This window comes from Halichoerus grypus, chromosome 15 (assembly GCF_964656455.1).
Source record: "Halichoerus grypus chromosome 15, mHalGry1.hap1.1, whole genome shotgun sequence".
NCBI classification, from domain to species: Eukaryota; Metazoa; Chordata; class Mammalia; order Carnivora; family Phocidae; genus Halichoerus; species Halichoerus grypus.
Window position 1 is genome coordinate 10,321,299 of NC_135726.1, and position 22,922 is coordinate 10,344,220.

A 22,922-nucleotide genomic window follows, 5' to 3' on the forward strand; every position below is an offset into this window, starting at 1 on the left:
AGACTCAAGTCCTGGGAAAGGGAGCTGAATTATCCTGAATGTCCAGTGGGGAGGGGAAGAGCATAGGGCACCACGACTGATGCAACCAAAGATGTTGATCAGTTTTGCAAAGCAAAACCAGAGCGATGTTAAAGAACACTGAAGTATTCTGGGCAGGCAAAGCTTGTCTCCACAAGTCACATCACTCTGGCAGGTAATGATTTTACCTGGAGTACAGCTTTCCCAGTAAATCAGTTGCTAATGATGAGTGAAGTAGAACAGCAGCTAATTATCTGACCGACACCTCACTCCTATTAGAGCTCAGGAACAGGAAGCACTTTGGCACAGATGATTTTACAAAAACAGGAAACGGCAAGAAAGAAGAGGAAGGAGGGAAGGGGGGAAGGAGGAAGGCCCAGTGGCTTGCATCGAAGCTACCATAACCCAGTGAGAGGCGGGGGTGGGTGGGGTAAAAGATATTTACAGCCCTTGCATCTTCCCTGTGCACAACGTGCTTCACACAGTTCTATCGTCACGTCACATGGCACCTGGAAGAACATGCAGGTAGAGCCTATCCCCGGAGAGAAAATCTGTCTTCTAGATCAGCACTGCCTAAAAAAATAGAAGGCCAACCACGTAAGTAGTTTTAAAATTTTTTAGTGAGGCACACTAAAGTAAAAAGTAACAGGTGAAATTACTTTTAATAATAAATTTTGATTCATTACATCCAAAATATTATCAGGTCAACATATAATCAAGGCAAAATATGAATGAGTTATGTTACCTTCCCTTCACACTGAATCTTTGATATCTGGGGTGTATTTTATACTGATAGCACATCTCAGTTGGGACTAGCCACCCTCCAATAGCCACATGTGGCTACCATACTGGACAGTGGAGGCTTAGAAGATTCTAGCATTCTGGCTTTGCTTTGAAACATCACAGTAATTGAACGATTATTGTACAATTCTACCATTGTATCCGGGGTGTGTAAGGATGGGGTGTTTTGGTTTTCTTTCATTTTAAGCAGAAGTAAAGGCAAACACACTTTATTTCCGTTGCATGTTTCCCAAGCTAGGATGTTTTGTTTTTGTTCTGATTTACAGTTGCAATTTTTTCCAGTCCTGTTCTGAGAAGTCAATGTTCTGTGAAACTTCAACAATGGTTTCTTGGAGACAAAAGAGAAGACTCCTACACAGGAACATGAGACCACATAAGGCTAACTGACTTGCCCAAAAGGCTGGGTGGTGGCAGAGCTGGGATGGGAGCCTTACCTGCCTCATCCACAGAGTGACCCTGAGCTTCACCCTGCATCAGACTGGTTGGTGTCTGACCAGGCCAATTTCTCTAAATCCCCGTTCCCTTGCTACTGACTTTTACTGCTCCCTGAATCTCCAGGTGAGGATGGAGGTGGTCAAAAGGATAGGTGCCCCGCTTGAGACTAGGGGAAAGAGAAAGCTGCCTGTGTCTTCCCTCTTCAGAACCACCTTAGTCTACTCTCTACAAAGGTAGACTCAGTGGTCTAATGACTAAGTGTTTGATGATGCACTTTTAAAGCTTCATTCTCTTGGTTACAGGGAAGCCATCGGAGGGGCACAAGAGGGCTTGGAGAATGACTCTGTTTTGTTTTTTTTTTTAATAAATTACTTAACATATAGTGTATTATTAGTTTCAGAGGTAGAGTTTAGTGATTCATCAGTTGCATGTAACACCCAGTGCTCATTATGTCAAGTGCCCTCCTTAATGCCCATCACCCAGTTACCCCATTCCCCCACCCACCTCCCCTCCAGCAACCCTCAGTTTGTTTCCTATAGTTAAGAGTCTCTTATGGTTTTTTTGTTTCATTTATTTATGAATGAAACATGGTTTGTCTCCCTCTCTGACTTTCTTATTTTTCCTTCCCTTCCCCTATGTTCATCTGTTTTGTTTCTTTTTTTTTTTTTTTTTGGAACATAGTGGGTTGTCAATAAATATTTATTAAATTTTTTTTTTTAATTTTTTTTTATTGTTATGTTAATCCCCATACATTACATCATTAGTTTTAGATATAGTGTTCCATGATTCATTGTTTGTGCATAACACCCAGTGCTCCATGCAGAACGTGCCCTCCTCAATACCCATCACCAGGCTAACCCATCCTCCCAACCCCCTCCCCTCTAGAACCCCCAGTTTGTTTTTCAGAGTCCATCGTCTCTCATGGTTCTTCTCCCCCTCCGATTTCCCCCCCTTCATTCTTCCCCTCCTGCTACATTCTTCTTCTTTTTTTCTTTCTTAACATATATTGCATTATTTGTTTCAGAGGTACAGATCTGAGATTCAACAGTCCTGCACAATTCACAGCGCTTACCAGAACACATACCCTCCCCAGTGTCCATCACCCAGTCACCCCATCCCTCCCACCCCACCCCCCACTCCAGCAACCCTCAGTTTGTTTCCTGAGATTAAGAATTCCTCATATCAGTGAGGTCATATGATACATGTCTTTCTCTGTTTGACTTATTTTGCTCAGCATAATACCCTCCAGTTCCATCCACGTCGTTGCAAATGGCAAGATCTTATTCCTTTTGATGGCTGCATAATATTCCATTGCATATATATACCACATCTTCTTTATCCATTCATCTGTTGATGGACATCTTGGCTCTTTCCACAGTTTGGCTATTGTGGACATTGCTGCTATAAACATCGGGGTGCACGTAGCCTTTCGGGTCCCTACTTTTGTATCTTTGGGGTAAATACCCAGGAGTGCAATTGCTGGATCATATGGTAGCTCTATTTTCAACTTTTTGAGGAACCTCCATACTGTTTTCCAGAGTGGCTGCACCAGCTTGCATTCCCACCAACAGTGTAGGAGGGTTCCCCTTTCTCCGCATCCCCGCCAACATCTGTCATTTCCTGACTTGTTAATTTTAGCCATTCTGACTGGTGTGAGGTGGTATCTCATTGAGGTTTTGATTTGGATTTCCCTGATGCCGAGCGATATTGAGCACTTTTTCATGTGTCTGTTGGCCATTTGGATGTCTTCTTTGGAGAAATGTCTGTTCATGTCTTCTGCCCATTTCTTGATTGGATTCTTTGTTCTTTGGGTGTTGAGTTTGATGAGTTCTTTATAGATTTTGGATACTAGCCCTTTATCTGATATGTCATTTGCAAATATCTTCTCCCATTCTGTCAGTTGTCTTTTGGTTTTGTTGACTGTTTCCTTTGCTTTGCAAAAGCTTTTTATCTTGATGAAGTCCCAATAGTTCATTTTTGCCCTTGCTTCCCTTGCCTTTGGCGATGTTTCTAGGAAGAAGTTGCTGCGGCTGAGGTCGAAGAGGTTGCTGCCTGTGTTCTCCTTTAGGATTTTGATGGACTCCTGTCTCACATTTAGGTCTTTCAACCATTTGGAGTCTATTTTTGTGTGTGGTGTAAGGAAATGGTCCAGTTTCATTCTTCTGCATGTGGCTGTCCAATTTTCCCAACACCATTTGTTGAAGAGACTGTCTTTTTTCCATTGGACATTCTTTCCTGCTTTGTCGAAGATTAGTTGACCATAGAGTTGAGGGTCCATTTCTGGGCTCTCTATTCTGTTCCATTGATCTATGTGTCTGTTTTTGTGCCAGTATCATACTGTCTTGATGATGACAGCTTTGTAGTAGAGCTGGAAGTCTGGAATTGTGATGCCGCCGGCTTTGCTTTTCTTTTTCAACATTCCTCTGGCTATGCGGGGTCTTTTCTGGTTCCATACAAATTTTAGGATTATTTGTTCCATTTCTTTGAAGAAAGTGGATGGTATTTTGATGGGGATTGCATTGAATGTGTAGATTGCTCTAGGTAGGATTGACATCTTCACAATATTTGTTCTTCCAATCCATGAGCATGGAACGTTTTTCCATTTCTTTGTGTCTTCCTCAATTTCTTTCATGAGTATTTTATAGTTTTCTGAGTACAGATCCTTTGCCTCTTTGGTTAGATTTATTCCTAGGTATCTTATGGTTTTGGGTGCAATTGTAAATGGGATCGACTCCTTAATTTCTCTTTCTTCTGACTTGTTGTTGGTGTATAGGAATGCCACTGACTTCTGTGCATTGATTTTATATCCTGCCACTTGACTGAATTCCTGTATGAGTTCTAGCAGTTTTGGGGTGGAGTCTTTGGGATTTTCCACATAAAGTATCATATCATCTGCAAAGAGTGAGAGTTTGACTTCTTATTTGCCAATTTGGATGCCTTTGATTTCTTTTTGTTGTCTGATTGCTGTGGCTAGGACTTCCAATACTATGTTGAATAGCAGTGGTGATAGTGGACATCCCTGCCGCGTTCCTGACCTTAGGGGGAAAGCTCTCAGTTTTTCCCCATTGAGAATGATATTCGCTGTAGGTTTTTCATAGATGGCTTTTATGATATTGAGGTATGTACCCTCTATCCCTATACTCTGAAGAGTTTTGATCAAGAAAGGATGCTGTACTTTGTCAAATGCTTTTTCTGCATCTATTGAGAGGATCATGTGATTCTTGTTTTTTCTTTTGTTAATGTATTGTATCACGTTGATTGATTTGCGGATGTTGAACCAACCTTGCAGCCCAGGGATAAATCCGACTTGGTCGTGGTGAATAATCCTTTTAATGTACTGTTGGATCCTATTGGCTAGTATTTTGGTGAGAATTTTTGCATCCATGTTCATCAGGGATATTGGTCTGTAATTCTCCTTTTTAATGGGGTCTTTGTCTGGTTTTGGGATCAAGGTAATGCTGGCCTCATAAAATGAGTTTGGAAGTTTTCCTTCCATTTCTATTTTTTGGAACAGTTTCAGAAGGATAGGTATTAATTCTTCTTGAAATGTTTGGTAGAATTCCCCTGGGAAGCCATCTGGCCCTGGGCTTTTGTGTTTTGGGAGATTTTTGATGACTGCTTCTATTTCCTTAGTGGTTATAGGTCTGTTCAGGTGTTCTATTTCTTCCTGGTTCAGTTTTGGTAGTTGATACATCTCTAGGAATGCATCCATTACTTCCAGGTTATCTAATTTGTTGGCATAGAGTTGCTCATAATATGTTCTTATAATTGTTTGTATTTCTTTGGTGTTGGTTGTGATTTCTCCTCTTTCATTCATGATTTTGTTGATTTGGGTCATTTCTCTTTTCTTTTTGATAAGTCTGGCCAGGGGCTTATCAATCTTGTTAATTCTTTCAAAGAACCAGCTCCTAGTTTCGTTGATCTGTTCTACTGTTCTTTTGGTTTCTATTTCATTGATTTCTGCTCTGATCTTTATTATTTCTCTTCTCCTGCTGGGTTTAGGCTTTATTTGCTGTTCTTTCTCCAGCTCCTTTAGGTGTAGGGTTGTGTACTTGAGACCTTTCTTATTTCTTGAGAAAGGCTTGTATTGCTATATACTTTCCTCTTAGGACTGCCTTTGCTGTATCCCAAAGATTTTGAATAGTTGTGTTTTCATTTTCATTGGTTTCCATGAATTTTTTTAATTCTTCTTTAATTTCCTGGTTGACCCATTCATTCTTCAGTAGGATGCTCTTTAGCCTCCATGTATTTGAGTTCTTTCTGACTTTCCTCTTGTGATTGAGTTCTAGTTTCAAAGCATTGTGGTCTGAAAATAGGCAGGGGATGATCCCAATCTTCTGGTACCGGTTGAGACCTGATTTATGACCCAGGATGTGATCTATTCTGGAGAATGTTCCATGGGCACTAGAGAAGAATGTGTATTCCGTTGCTTTGGGATGGAATGTTCTGAATATGTCTGTGAAGTCCATTTGGTCCAGTGTGTCATTTAAAGTCTTTATTTCCTTGTTGATCTTTTGCTTAGACGATCTGTCCATTTCAGTGAGGGGGGTGTTAAAGTCCCCCACTATTATTGTATTGTTGTCGATGTGTTTCTTTGCTTTTGTTATTAATTGCCTTATATAATTGGCTGCTCCCATGTTAGGGGCATAGATATTTACAATTGTTAGATCTTCTTGTTGGATAGACCCTTTAAGTATGATATAGTGTCCTTCCTCATCTCTTATTACAGTCTTTGGTTTAAAATCTAATTTGTCTGATATAAGGATTGCCACCCCAGCTTTCTTTTGGTGTCCATTAGCATGGTAAATGGTTTTCCACCCCCTCACTTTCAATCTGGGGGTGTCTTTGGGTCTAAAATGAGTCTCTTGCAGACAGCATATCGATGGGTCTTGTTTTTTAATCCAATCTGATAGCCTGTGTCTTTTGATTGGGGCATTTAGCCCATTTACATTCAGGGTAACTACTGAAAGATAGGAGTTCAGTGCCATTGTATTGCCTGTAAAGTGACTGTTACTGTATATTGTTTGTGTTCCTTTCTGGTCTATGTTGCTTTTAGGCTCTCTCTTTGCTTAGAGGACCCCTTTCAATATTTGTTGTAGGGCTGGTTTCGTGTTTGCAAATTCCTTTAGTTTTTGTTTGTCCTGGAAGCTTTTTATCTCTCCTTCAATTTTCAATGACAGCCTAGCTGGATATAGTATTCTTGGCTGCATATTTTTCTCATTTAGTGCTCTGAATATATCATGCCAGTCCTTTCTGGCCTGCCAGGTCTCTGTGGATAAGTCTGTTGCCAATCTAATGTTTCTACCATTGTAGGTTACATATCTCTTCTCCCGAGCTGCTTTCAGGATTTTCTCTTTGTCTCTGAGACTCATAAGTTTTACTATTAGATGTCGGGGTGTTGACCTATTTTTATTGATTTTGAGAGGGGTTCTCTGTGCTTCCTGGATTTTGATGCCTGTTTCCTTCCCCAAATTAGGGAAGTTCTCTGCTATAATTTGCTCCATTATACCTTCTGCACCTCTCTCTCTTTCTTCTTCTTCTGGGATCCCAATTATTCTAATGTTGTTTCGTCTTATGGTATCGTTTATCTCTCGAATTCTGCCCTCGTGATCCAGTAGTTGTTTATCTCTCTTTTTCTCAGCTTCTTTATTTTCCATCATTTGGTCTTCTATCTCGCTGATTCTTTCTTCTGCCTCATTTATCCTAGCAGTTAGCGCCCCCATATTTGATTGCACCTCATTGATAGCCTTTTTGATTTCTACTTGGTTCGATTTTAGTTTTTTTACTTCTCCAGAAAGGGTTTCTCTAATAACTTCCATGTTTTTTTCAAGCCCAGCTAGTATCTTTAAAGTGATGATTCTGAACTCTAGATCTGACATCGTACTAATGTCCGTATTGAGTAGGTCCCTGGCAGTCGGTACTACCTCTTGTTCTTTTTGTTGAGGTGATTTTTTCCGTCTTGTCATTTTGTGCAGAGGAGAATAGATTAATGAGAGAACAAAATGCTAGCAGGGTAACAACGTCCCCAGAAAATATACTCTAAACAAATCAGAAAAGACCTGAAGCAGTGGGAAAAGAAAGGGAAAGAGAGAAAAAAGAAAAGGAAAGAAAAAAAGAAAAAAGATAAAGATAAAGATAAAAACAAACAAAAGCAGAACAAAACAAAACAAAACAAAAACAGAATGTGATCAAATATGATCAGGCTGGATTATAGATCAGTGCCACACACTAGATTTTGGGTGTATTTTGGTCTGTTAAAAGAAAGTCCCTCCCAAAATTTTAAAGAAAGAAAAACTTATATATGTACAAAAATAAGGGTTGATATGATGAAGGGATGGAATATGACTGTAAAGATGGAAATTATAAAAAATTTTAAAAAAGGATTTGATAAGTTGTTTGAAAAAAGAAAGAAGAGGATTAAAAAAAAAAAAAAGAAAGAAAGAAAAAAGGGAGAGAATGTGATCAGGCAGGGGAGTAGAAAAAAACCATACACTAGAGATTTAGAGTATATTTTGATCTGTTAGAAGAAACTATCTCAAGATTTTAAGGAGAGAACAACTTATATATATATGCCAAAAATACGGGTAACTACTATGAAGGGATAGAATATGACTTTAAAAATGAAAAATAAAAATGTTTTTTTTTTTAAAAAAGGGATTGATAAGATGTTGGTTGAAAAAGGGAAAAAGAAAAATTCAAAAAAAAAAGAAAAAAGGAAAAAAGAAAAAAAGACAGTTAAAAAAAATAATTAACTTTGAAAGACTAAAGAATCATGGTAAAAAAGCCATGAATTCTATGTGCAGTGTTCCCCTAGCGCTGGAGTTCTGCCGTTCTCATTGATCGGTAAACTTGGTCTTGGCTGGCTGTTCTTGCTGATCTTCTGGGGGAGGGGCCTGTTGCCGTGGTTCCCAAACGTCTTTGCCGGAGGCAAAATTGCCCCGCCCTTGCCGGTCCGGGCTAAGTAATCTGCTCGGGTTTGCTCTCCGGAGCTTTTGTTCCCTGCAAGCTCTCCGTACAGCTTTGGAGGCGGAGAGTGAAAATGGTGGCCTCCCAGTCTCCGCCCCGGCGGAGCCGAGAACTCGGGGTCCCGCTCCTCAGCGAGCCCCCAGAGAAAAGCAGTCAGTCACTCCCGTCTCCCCGGTCTCCCGCCGCACTCCGCGCTCACCCGGCCTGTGACCGTGCCTTTCTATCTGGCACCCGACCCCGGGTGGAGTCTCCAAACCCAGCAGATCCCCGCGGTGCGCTCCCGCACCTCTCCTCCCGGGGGAAGAAGGTGAGTCTCCCCGGATCTGCCGCTTGTTGGGTCCCTGCTGGAGGAGCTGTGGCCCAACTGTGCCACGGATCACGGTTTATAGCAACCCCGAGCTGAGAGCCCGCGCCTGGGCTCCGTCTCTCCAGCCGGCTTCCCTGCTCCGATACCTGGGAGCTCTGCCGCACTCAGGCACCCCCGGTCTTTCTGTGACCCAGAGGGTCCTGAGACCACACTGTCCCGCGAGGGTTCCACCCCCCACTTCGCCACCAGAGTGACGTCCCTCAGCGGAGCAGACTTCTAAAAGTTCCGATTTTGTGCTCCGTGGCTCTATCACTTGCCAGAAGCGGCCGACGGAGGCCCCTCCCCCGCCGTCTATCCTCCCGAATATCGCCTCGGATTCACTTCTCCGCACGTCCTACCTTCCAAAAAGTGGTCGCTTTTCTGTTCAGAGAGTTGTTGCTCTTCTTTTCTTTGATCTCCTGTTGAGTTTGTAGGTGTTCAGAATGGTTTGATCCCTATCCAGCTGAATTCCTGAGAGGAGACGAAATCCAGGTCTCCTACTCCTCCGCCATCTTGCTCCCTCATCTGTTTTGTTTCTTAAATTCCATACATAAGGGAAGTCATATGATATTTGTCTTTCTCTGACTTATTTCACTTAGCGTAATACCCTCTAGTTCCATCCACATCGTTGCAAATGGCAAGATTTCATTCTTTTTGATGGCCAAGTAATATTCCTGTGTGTGTGTGTGTGTGTGTGTGTGTGTGTCTGTGTGTGTACCATATCTTCTTTATCCATTCATCTGTCAAAGGACATCTGGGCTCGTTCCATATTTTGGCTATTGTGAACACTGCTGCTATAAACATTAGGGTGCAGGTGCCCCTTCTGATCACTATGTTTCTATCCTTTGGATAAATGCCTAGTAGTGAGATTGCTGGGTGATAGGTAGCTCTATTTTCAACTTTTTGAGGAATCTCAATACTGTTTTCCACAGTGGCTGCACCAGCTTGCATTCCCACCAACAGTGTAGGAGGGTTCCCCTTTCTCCACATCCTCTCTAACATCTGTTGTTTCCTGACTTGTTAATTTTAGCCATTCTGACTGGTGTGAGGTGGTGGTTTTCATTTGTATTTCCCTGATGCCAAGTGATGTTGAGCATGTTTTCATATGTCTGTTGGCCATTTGTATGTCTTCTTTGGAGAAATGTCTGCTCATGTCTTCTGCCTATTTCTTGACTGGATTATGAGAATGACTCTGTTCTTACAGGACTCACTTGGCTCATTAGCAGCACTCTTCCAACTCATATGCTGATGTGGATCATCTGCAATTTTTTTAAACTGTAGCTTTTTTTCTCATTATGACAATAGTACATGCTTAATGGAGAAAATCTGGGAAAAAACAGGTCTGAATCACAAACATAAACAAATGAAAGTAACCTGTATTCTTAGCAGTCAGGAAAGAAAGGCTCAAAATTTTGAATTTTGATATATTTCCTTCTGATATTTTTTCAAAATAAATGCCTATGACATATACAGTTTGCAGTTTTAACGGGATTGTACTGTACAATTTGTTTTATAACCTTATTTTTGCCCTTTGTCTCATTGAGTCCTGTGGGTAGACTGTGGTTTCCAGTCTTCCTCCTGGGCTGCCGAGACTGCTTTACACAAGTCCTTTCCCATTGGCCTCATGATCTAGCTGAGGCTGGACCCAGTGCCCTAGGTCTCCATGGACAGAAAGCCTCCATTAGCTACTCTGACTCCTGCTTGATTCCCTGAGGAGCCCAGGATGGAGTATTCCAATAGGTTAATTTTTCAAAATATACAAAAACTTGCTTTGGCCTGCTAAACAGCTCCAAATACAGCTGGAAGTATGTGTAAGGGCTTCTGTGGGTTTGGAAGAAGGGTGTTTACAACTCTGGGGCTTCAGAGGGTGTGTTAGAAGAGAACACTGAGTGTAACACATGTGAATAAAGGCGAATTCTCAGCCCAATTTGTGGTGGGCAGACATGGTTACATGAAATGTAGGATGCTGCCACCTAGCCAGACCATGCCTGGTCCTCTCCACCCCCAACGCCCACCCCAGCAGTCCCAACGGAGGCTTAGCTTTCCCCTCTTTGGGGATAAGAACCATTAGATGGGCCTTGAGAGGAGGAGTTGGTTGTCCAGGTGGTATGTGTGGGGGCAAGGGGCAGTGACAGTGATGCACGTCTGCCCCTATAAGTTAATGTTCCCATTCACCAGGTACATTTGGCTGGACCAAAAAATTCCCCTTCTGCTGAGGGAGAGACCTTTTGTTTCCTTCTCCTAAGAATCAGGAAGCAATTGATTATCTTTTCACACTAACAAGCACCAGGAAGCAGTAAACATTTCTTTTACTAGTTTTCTTATGGATACATTTGTTGACCTACTCCCCAAATTCATCATAACGTGTGCTGATAACAGCAAGAGAGAAGCAAGGGGAGAGAGATTTTTCCAACTGGTAACACATGAATAATGGCATCTCTACTTTTCCTTTACTTAAAAAATAAAATGTACTGTCTACAAATACGGAAGATGACAGGAGTGTATGCATAGATAATTATATGAATTTAGCTATCCATTTGTCTAGGGAAATCAGCTCTGTTTCAAAGAAAATTAAAAAACAATGCTTTCTCAGAGTACTTTTCTCCTGTTGATCACCTTCTGATTGTTGACAGTGAGGTTTGCCAATTTCTTTTTCCCAGAAACTTTGTGCTCATGTCAGGATTCTCTCCAGCAGTGTTCCTGCAAAGGTATTGATTGTTCTTTCCCTCAGTAAAAGAACAGCCAAGCCCACCTTCAGCGAGGCCACTCTAGCTCTAGAATGATCAAACATTCTGCCATTTACACACTATGTGGTTCTGGGCAAGTCACACCAACTTCATGAGCCAGACTCCTCACCTGCAAGATGGGGATGAAGCTCTCTACCTCACCGGGGTGTGGTGTGGACAAAATGAGTCCTGATTGTGAGTGCAGAGAAAAGCAACAGTATTACTGTTGTCCTCTCCCCCAGAACAGAAGGATAAAAACAGTCCCTAACCACTTATGAGCATGTGATGTTTGCCAGGCATCTAACCTGCTTGTTCTTGTTTAATCCTTGGAATGTCAGAACAATGTGATGAGGTGAGCATTACAAACTCACTCTGCAGATGAGAAAAATGAGAGATTTAGGGATTCTTTTCATTACAAATGAAAGAGCCAGAATGTGAGGTCTGATGAATGGATCATCTCCAGTACTGCACCAGAGTTCTTCCTTCTAGGGAAGTCTTGTTTTCTGATATATCCTAAACAAGCGTGTGTGTGTGTGTGTATTTTACCACTTGGGAGTAAAATATGAGTAAACATTAGGCACAGAAATACTCCTCTTTCCCCATAAGGTGACACTGCTGTGCTGTTTCCCTCATCTCTGCACTACAGAGCAGGTGGAAACCAAGCACTGTCCTAGGTTCCTTTGTCATGGTGGAAGGCTCCCTTCCAGAACAGAAGAAGCCAGAGGGCTGGGTGCCTGAGCATCCTCTGCCCTTCAGAGGCATCTGACCACTCAGTCCCTTGCTATACAAACTTAGAAGCTCACTGGAGAAGTGGCATCACCCCCTGCAAGCAGCATCTAGCCCACTCAGAGAGTGGTGAGGTAGCCCTGGGAGATGGTCCTTCTCCACCTTATCAACACATACTGCCTGTCAGCTGCCCCTGCTTCTGAAAACAGCCTATTTATTTTCATTACTTTACTAACATATGGTTCTCTCTCTGCCACAACAATGCTCTGTGAACCTTTTCTTTGAATCCCTGAATTCCTTCTTGGGCTACGTTCTGTGCTAGAAGCTGGGGACTTAGTGGTGGCCAAAACCGGCTGCATGAGGAGTGTCACACTCTCCGATCAGGAGAAAAGACATTATAAAACATATCCCAAATTAGTATTTGTCGGAGGTCTCTGTGCAGGTAAGAGAAGTACAGAACACCATGCAGTCACAAGACCAGGGCCACATAGATCCTCAGAGCCTCACTTTCCTCATCTTTAAAACTGGTACTACAGTTTCTTGTCCTGCCGATAATACCAGATTGTTCTGAGAGTCAAATTATAAAGTGCTTTGCAGCCTTTAAATGTCTTATAAATGCCTTTTTTTTTTTTTTAAGAGAGAGGGAGGGCACACAGGGGGATGGGTGGGGGGAGGAGCAGAGGAGGAGGGAGAGGGAGGGGAAAGAATTGAGCTGACTCATTGCTGAGCACAGAGCCTGATGTGGGGCTGGATCTCAGGACCCTGAGATCATGACCTGAGCCAAAACCAAGAGTCGGACACTTAACCGACTGAGCCACCCAGGTGCCCCTTATAAATGTTCTTTTTATGCTTTTTAATAGGAATAATTATTAGGATACCTAAATTATGAAAAAGCATATTACCCTAATTGATTATAAAATAAATCACATTTAAAATTTTTTTCTACCTTCTCTACACACAGACTAAATAATTCCACTCCCACTTTCTAATCATTTGTATAGATGTGGATAAAGCTGTTCCTGGACAAAACTGGTAGGTGGGGGGAGTGAGGGGTCATAGGCAGTGAGGGCCAGAGGTGACAGGAGATTGCTCAAGAGAACATCCCTTGATGTCTACTATCCGTGCGCATCTCGCAACTGCTTTACAAGATGGGTGTTCTTTTCCCTGTTTTCTGATAAGGAAGCAGTTTTTAGGGTTTTCATTGACCTTGTGAAGGCCACTCAGCGGGTAGGTAGCACAGCCATCAGCATCTGGAGCCCTGCTCTCCAGCCAGGCCCAGAAACCTCCCAGGAATAGGAGCTTTGCTGCCTTTCTGCCCCCTGGAGGTGCTTATGGAGCTCACACTTTCTTGGTTTAAAAAAAGTAATCCGACTGACACGCACTGAAGGTGTTTTTGACTTAGCTGTGAGTTCCCCATCCCAGTGCAGAGCTCCTTGAAAATGGAAACTCCTTTTTGTGATTGGTTTTTAATACTATGAAGCTTCTAGAAGGTATGCAATACAAAATTTTAAACTGAACTAAATGACCCCTCTCGATGTCATTTCCATTATCAAAAATGACTCCGGAACGGCACTGGCTCCCTTTGGCAGTATTTCAGAGGACAGAAAGTCTAGAGAAGCAATTAATGGTATGCATTCTGGAGTCTATGGGGGCACCCTCAAATCTGGCTCCCTACTCCACTGACTCGTAATTCTTGCTGAGGCTGGAGCTCTTTTCTGGAAGGCACTTCTCCAAGCTCTACATCTGGCCTTACTCTGATTCTTGGTGAGCACAATGAGGCCCGAGCTCTGCAGCCTGCCAGGATACAGGGAAGTACTTCCCATTTGCTTTCTTTCCTCAGAAAAACCATTCGGTGAAGGGAATTAAAAAATGTAGCAGACACGTGCATTTTTTTTTTTTTTTTGGTAGCAGCAAAGTCTGGGATATATGCCCTTCTATAGCAATTAGGCTTCTCATCCGTTCACTTCAATCTCCAGTAATATCTTACACCTTGACATAATTTCTGATGTGACATTTTCCTACATAGATGCAAGGTAAGGTACTGCTTCTCACTTTGCATTTGAGAGGAAGTTGTTATGGCAGCTTGGAAGATACAGGAAAATAAGTCATCTTTGCATGATTTATTCCCAAAGCCCATTATAACAAAAAGCCCCTGATAATTCAAGTTCATATTAAATTTCTGCCATTCAGAGAAAGAACAATTTGGGCAAATAAGTGCTCATTAAAATTTATTTACAGGGAATATTTTCCATTAGGGTGTTTCATTATTTAAGAAGAAAATAGAAGCCTATGTAGTAATGCATAATGCTCACACCAATATGGCATTTTAGATAAATTACATTTGGATAAAGATGAACGTGTTTCGGTTTGGAAGGCTGATTGATTCTAGCAGCTACTGTAGTTGCATAATTATAAGCCAGGTTGAAAGAAGTTACTAAAAATCAAGGATGAGCCCAAAGAAATCCACCAACATGCCAATACAAAATTATTCCATGCTGGTCTAATTTTTGTTCCCTTTGAACTGAGGTTTTGGGCCTCCAAACAGGTGGAGTGGGCCCATGTGCATTACTGAGTCTGGGGTGGTTAAGGGGACAGAAAGGTAGTTTAAGGAGTGAATAGGGAATAGTGGGCACCCTCAAGAATATAGGCCCTAACTCAGGACATCGCATTTCATTATTTTTAAGGCAAAGGAAGGATGACTTGGGCCATATTTGGGGCATGACTCACCAAGGAGCAGCCGTGAAGTTAACGTGATCACACATCTCTGCAAGAGCTGTGTTTTCCACTAGGAACTGTGGCTTAGTAACCGTTTTTCCCACAGCCTCCCAGCAAGTTCTATGGACGCCCACTTTCTGCATCAAGGCCCTCCGCCCAGACACCTTGGAAGGTTTAGCTTTGTCTCTGAATAGGTTCTGATACCAATTCGTGTGTGCATGTGTGTGTGTGTGTGTATTCCCACACCAGCAAGCAATTCTTGTGTGTGTGTGTGTGTGTGTGTGTGTGTGTGTGTAGTGGGGGGGATTCCCACACCAGCAAGCAATTCTCTGGACACCAGCAGGGGGTCCTACAATTCAACTCAATTCTGACACCATCTACCTGGAGACAGCATCAGATTTCACAGGTTAGGGGCTCAGTCCTATAAGACTGCCCCCCTTAAGGCCCCTTTAGACACCAGTTGCTAGCTCAGGCTATTATCTGTATTACTGACTGACTGGCTATAAATTGGAGGTTCCCAAAAGCCCCTCCAGTTTGATTACTTTGCTAGAGTGACTCATAGAACTCTAGAGAAACATTTTCCAGATTACCAGTTTATTATAAACAGATGTGACTCAGGAAGAGCCAGACAGAAGAGATACAGAGGGCAAGATGTGGAGAGAGGGCGCGGAGCCTCTGTGCCTTCTCCAGGGGTGTCCCTCTCCTAGTGCCTCCACGTGGTCACCACCCTGGAAGCTCTCTGAACCCAGGTCTGTTGGTTTTTGGTGGAGGCGTCATTACATAGGCATGACAGATTACATCATTGGCACTGGTGACTGACTCAACCCCTAGCCCCTCTCCCCGCCTCGGAGGTTGGGGGGACCAGCTGCTGAAAGTTTCAACCCTCAAATCATGTGGCTCTCCTGGCAACCAGCCCCCATCCTTAGGTTACCTAAGGGCTTTCCAAAAGTCACCTCGGTAACATAATAATAGACACCTCTGTCACCCTTTGCACAAGAAATTCCAAGGGTTTTCGTAGCTGTGAGCCAGGACAAGCTTGAGGACCAAATACAGATTTCTCAGGGACTATCACAGTCTCAAACTCTCCATCTCCCAGCCAGGTTTCCTCAGGGAGCCCCCGTTCCACCTCCACCTCTCCCGGCCTGGAGCATCCTTTGCACACAGTGACCATGCTTACTCATCTTCTGTGGTTCCCGCTACTGGAATCCCCACAAGTTTTACAAACCCTCACTTTATGTCTACCTTGCTTACCAATTCCAACTTGCACTCCTTCTCCCTCTTCAGCCCAAATGACTGCATGCTGCTAAGCCAGAAGAAAGAGTGACCACAGCATGGGTGGAGGGAAGACATGATCAACCTATTGTTTTGGGACCTGGACCAAGGGAGTCCATTAACTGCTTTAAGCCTCAATTTCATCATTTAAGAAATGGGCATAAAACATACCTTTCAGGGAAATTCTGGAAATGAAATAATGTGTATGAAAAGGCAAGCAAGTTGCTATCAATTCAACAAATATTAATTAAGTCATGTTTTATGTGCTGTGTAGGACACAGTGTTTCCTGGTCCTTGTTTTCATTATACTCATTGTCTGCTATCTGGAATGTGGCTGGAAGTCAATTAATAGTAACTGAGAGTGACACTACCAAAAAACAAGTATTTTCTTTATTCTACATATTAAATTAAATGCCTAACTTTTTCTTTACACAACTTTGCATATGATCAACATTTATTTAATATTCTAAGCAGGCTGCCTGCAATAGTTTAGAACTTTTGAATGCCAAGGGCCAAATCAGATTCTTATCTCATACAAAGAAGCATTTGGTGAAAGCTTCTGATGGATTTCAACCTTATGTCACTTAGCATATATTAGGAGCAAGTCTCATCCCATTCATCAAGTGATGTCCAACATGATTAAGATATGAAATATGTACTTACCCAACTGAAATAGTTGCTAGTAAGTTAAAAATCGGTATCATTCTTCTTCATGTTATTTGCCAAATTAAGTAATTGCTGGATAACTTGAACTTCAACAGTAATTGCCAAGAGTTGTAAGACCTACAAGGTAAAATGAATTTTAGTTCTAGACAGACCACCAGTACTTTCCTTTTTTTTGGTCCTACATTTTTTTTTTAACATCATTTATCATATTTACCTAAGTGGCTCTGATTCCTCAGGGAAATAAAATTGATAGTAAGCTTTAGAAATGCACTTAGAGAAGCAGAAAAGAGGAAATCAAGATATTTAATTTTTCCCAAGATATTTCTGGAAAAACTGGAGCTCTAATTCCAATGTTGTTCGTTGATTTTTCCTCATATTTATATGTTGCCATCCTAGTGAGGGCCCCAATTTTGCATTCTCATGGTCTTTCACTGGAGTCAGACTTGGGGGTGGGGAATAATAATGGGGATAATCCAGGACCTGTCCTGCAGTGAAGATTAGTGACATGTTATGGAGCCAAGACATGCTTGGGCTTTAGAGCATCTTCAGACCCCTATATCTTCAGGTACCAATCTCCTAACCAATACATGTTTAGTTTTGATTTTAAAGCCTTAACTTCAGAACTCAGATTGAGTTTTATTCTCACATGAGATGCTCATTAAAGTCAAGTGTTATTTATTTTATTCTTATGCAATTGTTACTTTCGATTCAACTGCGGAACTTCACTTTCATCCTTATTCATGTTCAATTTAGTTCACCTCATTGTGAACAAAGACATAATGGGGGATTAACACAATGGATGAGTGTATGTTTTTGTTTATAATAAACTTTTATTTCCCTTCAATCCTGAGACTTTCTATGACTATATCTTCTTTTTATGGCTGCATGGCTGGAAAAGGAAATATAGATGTAGCCATTGTTCCACCCAGAACCACAGAGAAAGCATAGCTGGTATAACTTAGCAATGGTGAAGTTAAACAATGTTGGTTCCCTATCACCAATCATGTATGCTTCAAGTTCACTTACATAAGAGAAACTTTAACTGTTTATAGTTTATAGGGACCAGATACAGAATATTATCATTTCCTCAAAAAAATTAGTATTTTAAAAACACATGATCAACCAGGGCATTCAGTTGAGATCCCATAAAGTCAATGTCATTTGGGTAAAGATATATGTGTTAGGACAAGATTGTAGCAGATCCAACCTAACAAAACATAAAAGTGGGCTTCACCAGGAACAAAACGATCTGTTGGTATTTTAACTGCACCTAGGACAAAAGCCAACACTCTTTAGAGGAAGATAACATAATATGGTGTCTCATTCACAATGTCCAGCATGCAATAAAAAAGTTACCATACATGATAAGAAGTGTCCAATTATAAATAAAATAGTCAACAGAAACAGACCTAGAGATGATCCAGATTTGTCAGGCAAGGACTTTAAAAAACTGGGTACTATATAAAATAGAAGATAAGATGAATGTAAAATTGAATATTTCAATGGAAACTTATGATCTATAAAAAGAATAAAATCAATATCCTAGAAATAACAAAATACAGTATTTGAAGTAAGGAACTCATCCAATGGGTTTAATGGCAGAATGAACACAAAAGAAGACAGAATTAATAAATCTGAATAAATATCAAAGCATAGGTCAATGTACAACGAACAAAGAACTACAACAACAACAACAACAAACCCCAGAAGTGAACAAAAAGGAAATGTGGGACACTGTCAACAAGTCTAACGTATGTATCATTGGAAAACCAGAGAGGAAAAAAGATGTACAAAAATTATATTTCAAGAAATAAGAGCCAAGACTTCCAAATCTGATGACAGGACATTACTCTATTGATTAAGAACCTCAATTAACACCAAGCCAAACAGCTACAGAGAACACCACACTCAGGTACATTATATTTAAACTGCCAAACACCAAAGATAAAGAGAAAACCTTAACAGTATTTGAGTTTTGTGTGTATTTTGTTGTTGCTATGGTTACCTCTAGTAGTAGAGCTAGGTGTGATTTTGTTGTTGCTATGGTTACGTTTTGTTCCATAGGGGAGGAGGATGTGGGTGGGGATTTAGGCCTTTTGTACCACCCCATCCTCCATCTTTCTTGTAAGTACCCAGTGATGTCCATGAAGAATAACCTGTGAATTTGTACAAACTCCCTTTGCATCTGAAAACCTCAGCTTGCCTATCCCTGGTCTTTAGCAAGTCATAAAAATTTTTAGCTGAAATTTGACCCACTTGTTTGGCTTATATGGGTTGGCTTGGTGAAGAAATTAGAATGATCTCCTTATTCAAGGTCTAGTGTTTATATCAAGTTTTCTCGGACTGTGGGAACCTCAACCTATGATGGGGAAAGGAATATTTGGCCAACCTTGTCCATGGTGTTAGTTCTGCTGGTCTAAACTCACTGTCTGCACTCAGCCCCAAAGCTGGGCAATTATTGCATTTGGATTGTTCCTTTTTTGGGGAGCAAAGAGCTGTGGGTCCAAGCTGTTGATCCATTCCTAAAACTACGTATTTATTTTATCAAATCTTATACTCTTTAAAATTCAGTGTGATAATCTATTAAATTCCCTATGGAACTTCATAATCTGTGGATACATGTGGAGCAGAAGGAATCTTCCTAGACCCTTAACAGATACATATGCTTTTAATATGAATTGGCCAAAACCACAACTCACACTGGCTGAAGCATGACAACTGGTCTTCCTGGAGGAAGTGCACTTGTAAGATTTGAGGTCCAAACTTTAGGATAGTTAATTTAAAAAGATCATAAGGGTGGAAAGTATTTATTATGGGGGAGGAGGGATCCCTTTTACCATAATACCAGAACTTGTTGGTTGCTTATTCAAAAGCCATTACCCCCAATTTGCTTTTTTAAAGACCCTAGGTTTTTCTCAGGTACCTTCCTTTCTTGTTATCATGAGCGTCTTCATTAAGCCTATCATGGTATTAATTCCCCTTGTCAGGGACCGGTTTAGGAATGGATATGGGAAAAATTATGACAGGGAGGTGTATGTGTATGGAGGATAAGAGTGCTGGGTGGTTTGCTAAGATTGTGTGTGTGTGTGTGTGTGTGTGTGTGTGTAGATATTGTGAAAGTAGAGCTGCTTCTTTCATTGGATTTTGTTGTTTTTTATGACACCTGGGATGGTGGCAGCCAATCTATGTCCTAGCAGAGTAGCAAGAGAGAAAGAACAGAGCTCCTTGATGATGATGGTAAGACACTGAAATACGAATTAAGCAGTCACATTAACAATCCAAGCAATTATAAGGGATGGGGTGACTGGGTGATGGACACTGGGGAGGGTATGTGCTCTGGTAAGCGCTGTGAATTGTGCAAGACTGTTGAATCTCAGATCTGTACCTCTGAAACAAATAATGCAATATATGTTAAGAAAGAAAAAAAGAAGAAGAAGAATGTAGCAGGAGGGGAAGAATGAAGGGGGGGAAATCGGAGGGGGAGAAGAACCATGAGAGACGATGGACTCTGAAAAACAAACTGAGGGTTCTAGAGGGGAGGGGGGTGGGAGGATGGGTTAGCCTGGTGATGGGTATTGAGGAGGGCGCGTTCTGCATGGAGCACTGGGTGTTATGCACAAACAATGAATCATGGAACACTATATCTAAAACTAATGATGTAATGTATGGGGATTAACATAACAATAAAAAAATTAAAAAAAAAACAATCCAAGCAATTATAAATAAATCAAGAAATGACAGTATCTATAACTTGAAAGTATGTACCAACACTCTAATTTTAATAAGTATCTTGTTTCCTTTAATAATAAAATGAAAACATGTCCCTAGTGAAAAAGAGAAATGTACTACAAAAGTCTATCAACTTCAACATGGGCCTTTCTCTGGACCACAATCTCCCTCTCGTGGGCCCAGTCTTTCTTTACCTCCTCCGAAGTAACCACTGGCCATTGTTGGATATCCTCCTCATTGTTTTACTTTGCATTTAAGTACTAGCATAGGCTTACAATACACATATAGTTTTATTTTACAAAATGGAATCACAGCATATGCATGTATCTTCATAGTGATTTTTCACTTAATGTCTTTAGGTTATATTTCCGATTTACCACATACACTGTATATTTATGTACATAAAAAAAGCAATTCGGTCAGACTCCTAGAAGAGGACTTGCATCAGTGGCTATGCCTATTTAAATTTTGGCTGATATTACCAGATTGCTATCTAAATCAGCTTTAGCAGGTTATGCTCTTAACAAAAGTGTGTGAGAGAAAGCAATTTTATGTTTTATGGAAAACTTTTTGGAGAGCAGAAGACAAACCCAATAAGTTGTTTTCTGATAGGTATCAGATTTTACATTTTTTACACCCAATTCCACTTTTAGAAATTAATCTTATAGAAATAATTACACAGGTAGTCAAAAATATATCATAAGGATGGCAGATACAGCAATATTTATAATTTTGAATTGGAGACCACTAAGTATCTGGCAAACGGCAATTTGTTAAATGAATTATCATATGAAAGGCTGTGTGCTTAAAAAGAGACATTTAATATGTCACATAACCACCCAGCTCAGGGAATGTATGTTCAAAGAACATAAACCCTAAAATCTAATGCTCTTAGTTCCAGCTGTCTTTGGGCAATTCCATGAACATTTACCCCACAGGTAAGGGGTTAATAACTAGCAAATGAGGCAAGAGAATATAGGATTTCAAACATATATTCTCAAATGTTTTCTTGTAGTTCTTTTTTTTTAAAGACAAAAACCTCACAAACTATTTGACCTCAGGACTTAAAAGATGAGTATCAAAATCAGCCAGTAACAATTAAGAAGAAAAATGAACTCAGATGAAAGATGAAAATTTTAAGAAGTGAAAGCAGAAACGTTTGATAGTACACACGACACTAGAACAGACGCTCCCAGTTCCACCCAATATTCATTCCTGTCCTCTCACACAGTAATAGAACTTTGACTTCTTTTTTTTTTTTTCCTGATGGAGAGCTACTCAGGCTGCATTCCTAGTGCTTCCTTGCATCTTGCTGTGGCTCTATGACTAAGTTCTGGCAGATGGGTACATAAAAGTATGGCCAGGAACTTCTGGGAAGGCTAAGAAAGGGGGCTGAATCATTGGCAAACTGATTCTTTCACTTTGTTCTCCTTCTACCTGCTGCTGGCCAGAAACATGAACCTGCTCATTAGAGCTCCAACAGTTATTGTGAATAATAAGGTTCATAAGGATGGAAGCCAGGGGTTGGGAATTGGAGCATGAAGATAAGTCTGGGTCCCTGATGATACCCGGGTGGTGACACACCAGTCCCTAGCTGCACATCTTTGGACCTCTTTTACATGAGAGGGAGATGAAGTGTTCTCTTAAGATACTGCTCCTTGACTTTTTGTAATATGCTACATGTTTTATGTTATATGATACAAAATACCCATTTCATTCTTTAAAAAGACTACAATAAAAAGGGAAATCCCTGGCAAACCTAATAAACAGACATAGAAAATGAATATACAATGTTAGTAATGAAATACAATCTTCAAACTCAGAAAAGCTTAAAGGTTTATATTAAAGCAACTTGTACAAACTTACCATAATAAATTTGGGAAATCTGAGAGAAACAGGTAACTTGTTATCAAAACATAAAATACCTCATTTGACCCAAAAAGAGAGAGAAAATTTGAACAGTCCAATAACTACAGCCAAATTTGGTGGCAGGTTCAGATGGTTTTACCGAGTTTAATCTAAATCCACACATCACGCAATTCCTATGTTATTTTAAATAATTCTAGACCACAGAGAAAGATTAAAGTTCCTGAATTCATGGTATAAAGTGTTGTAAAGATAGCACACAAGAGAAAATAAGATGAATTCCAATTATAAATATAGAAGAAAATATTTCAAATAAATTATTAGAAGTCTGAATCCAGCTATTCATTTATAAAATTATGATATAAACAAATGGGATTGATTTCAGTAATGCAAGGACTTCAGAAATAGGAACTTTATCAACATATTTCATTACAACAACAAACTAAAGGATAACAATAAATGCTGAAAGCTATTCAATAAATTCTAGAGCTACGGTGAATAACTACAAGGAGAGTAGCATTAGAACGAAGCCACTTAAGCAAATGTTATTTACTGAAGATAGCAAACACTATTTTAAAAGGTGTAATATTAAAGCCATTTACTATTAAAAACTGGCATCAGTACTAATCACTTCTCATATTTACTCATTTAATCTT

General features: G+C 40.6%; 1 long non-coding RNA gene across 1 annotated transcript; it reads left to right on the forward strand.

The window, feature by feature from the left end:
* The first annotated feature begins 492 nt into the window (after positions 1 to 492).
* On the forward strand, positions 493 to 1,857 carry LOC144380322 (uncharacterized). Its single transcript, XR_013444406.1, has 2 exons — positions 493 to 615; positions 1,086 to 1,857. It is a non-coding gene; the product is annotated as an uncharacterized LOC144380322 (long non-coding RNA).
* The last annotated feature ends 21,065 nt before the right edge of the window (positions 1,858 to 22,922 follow it).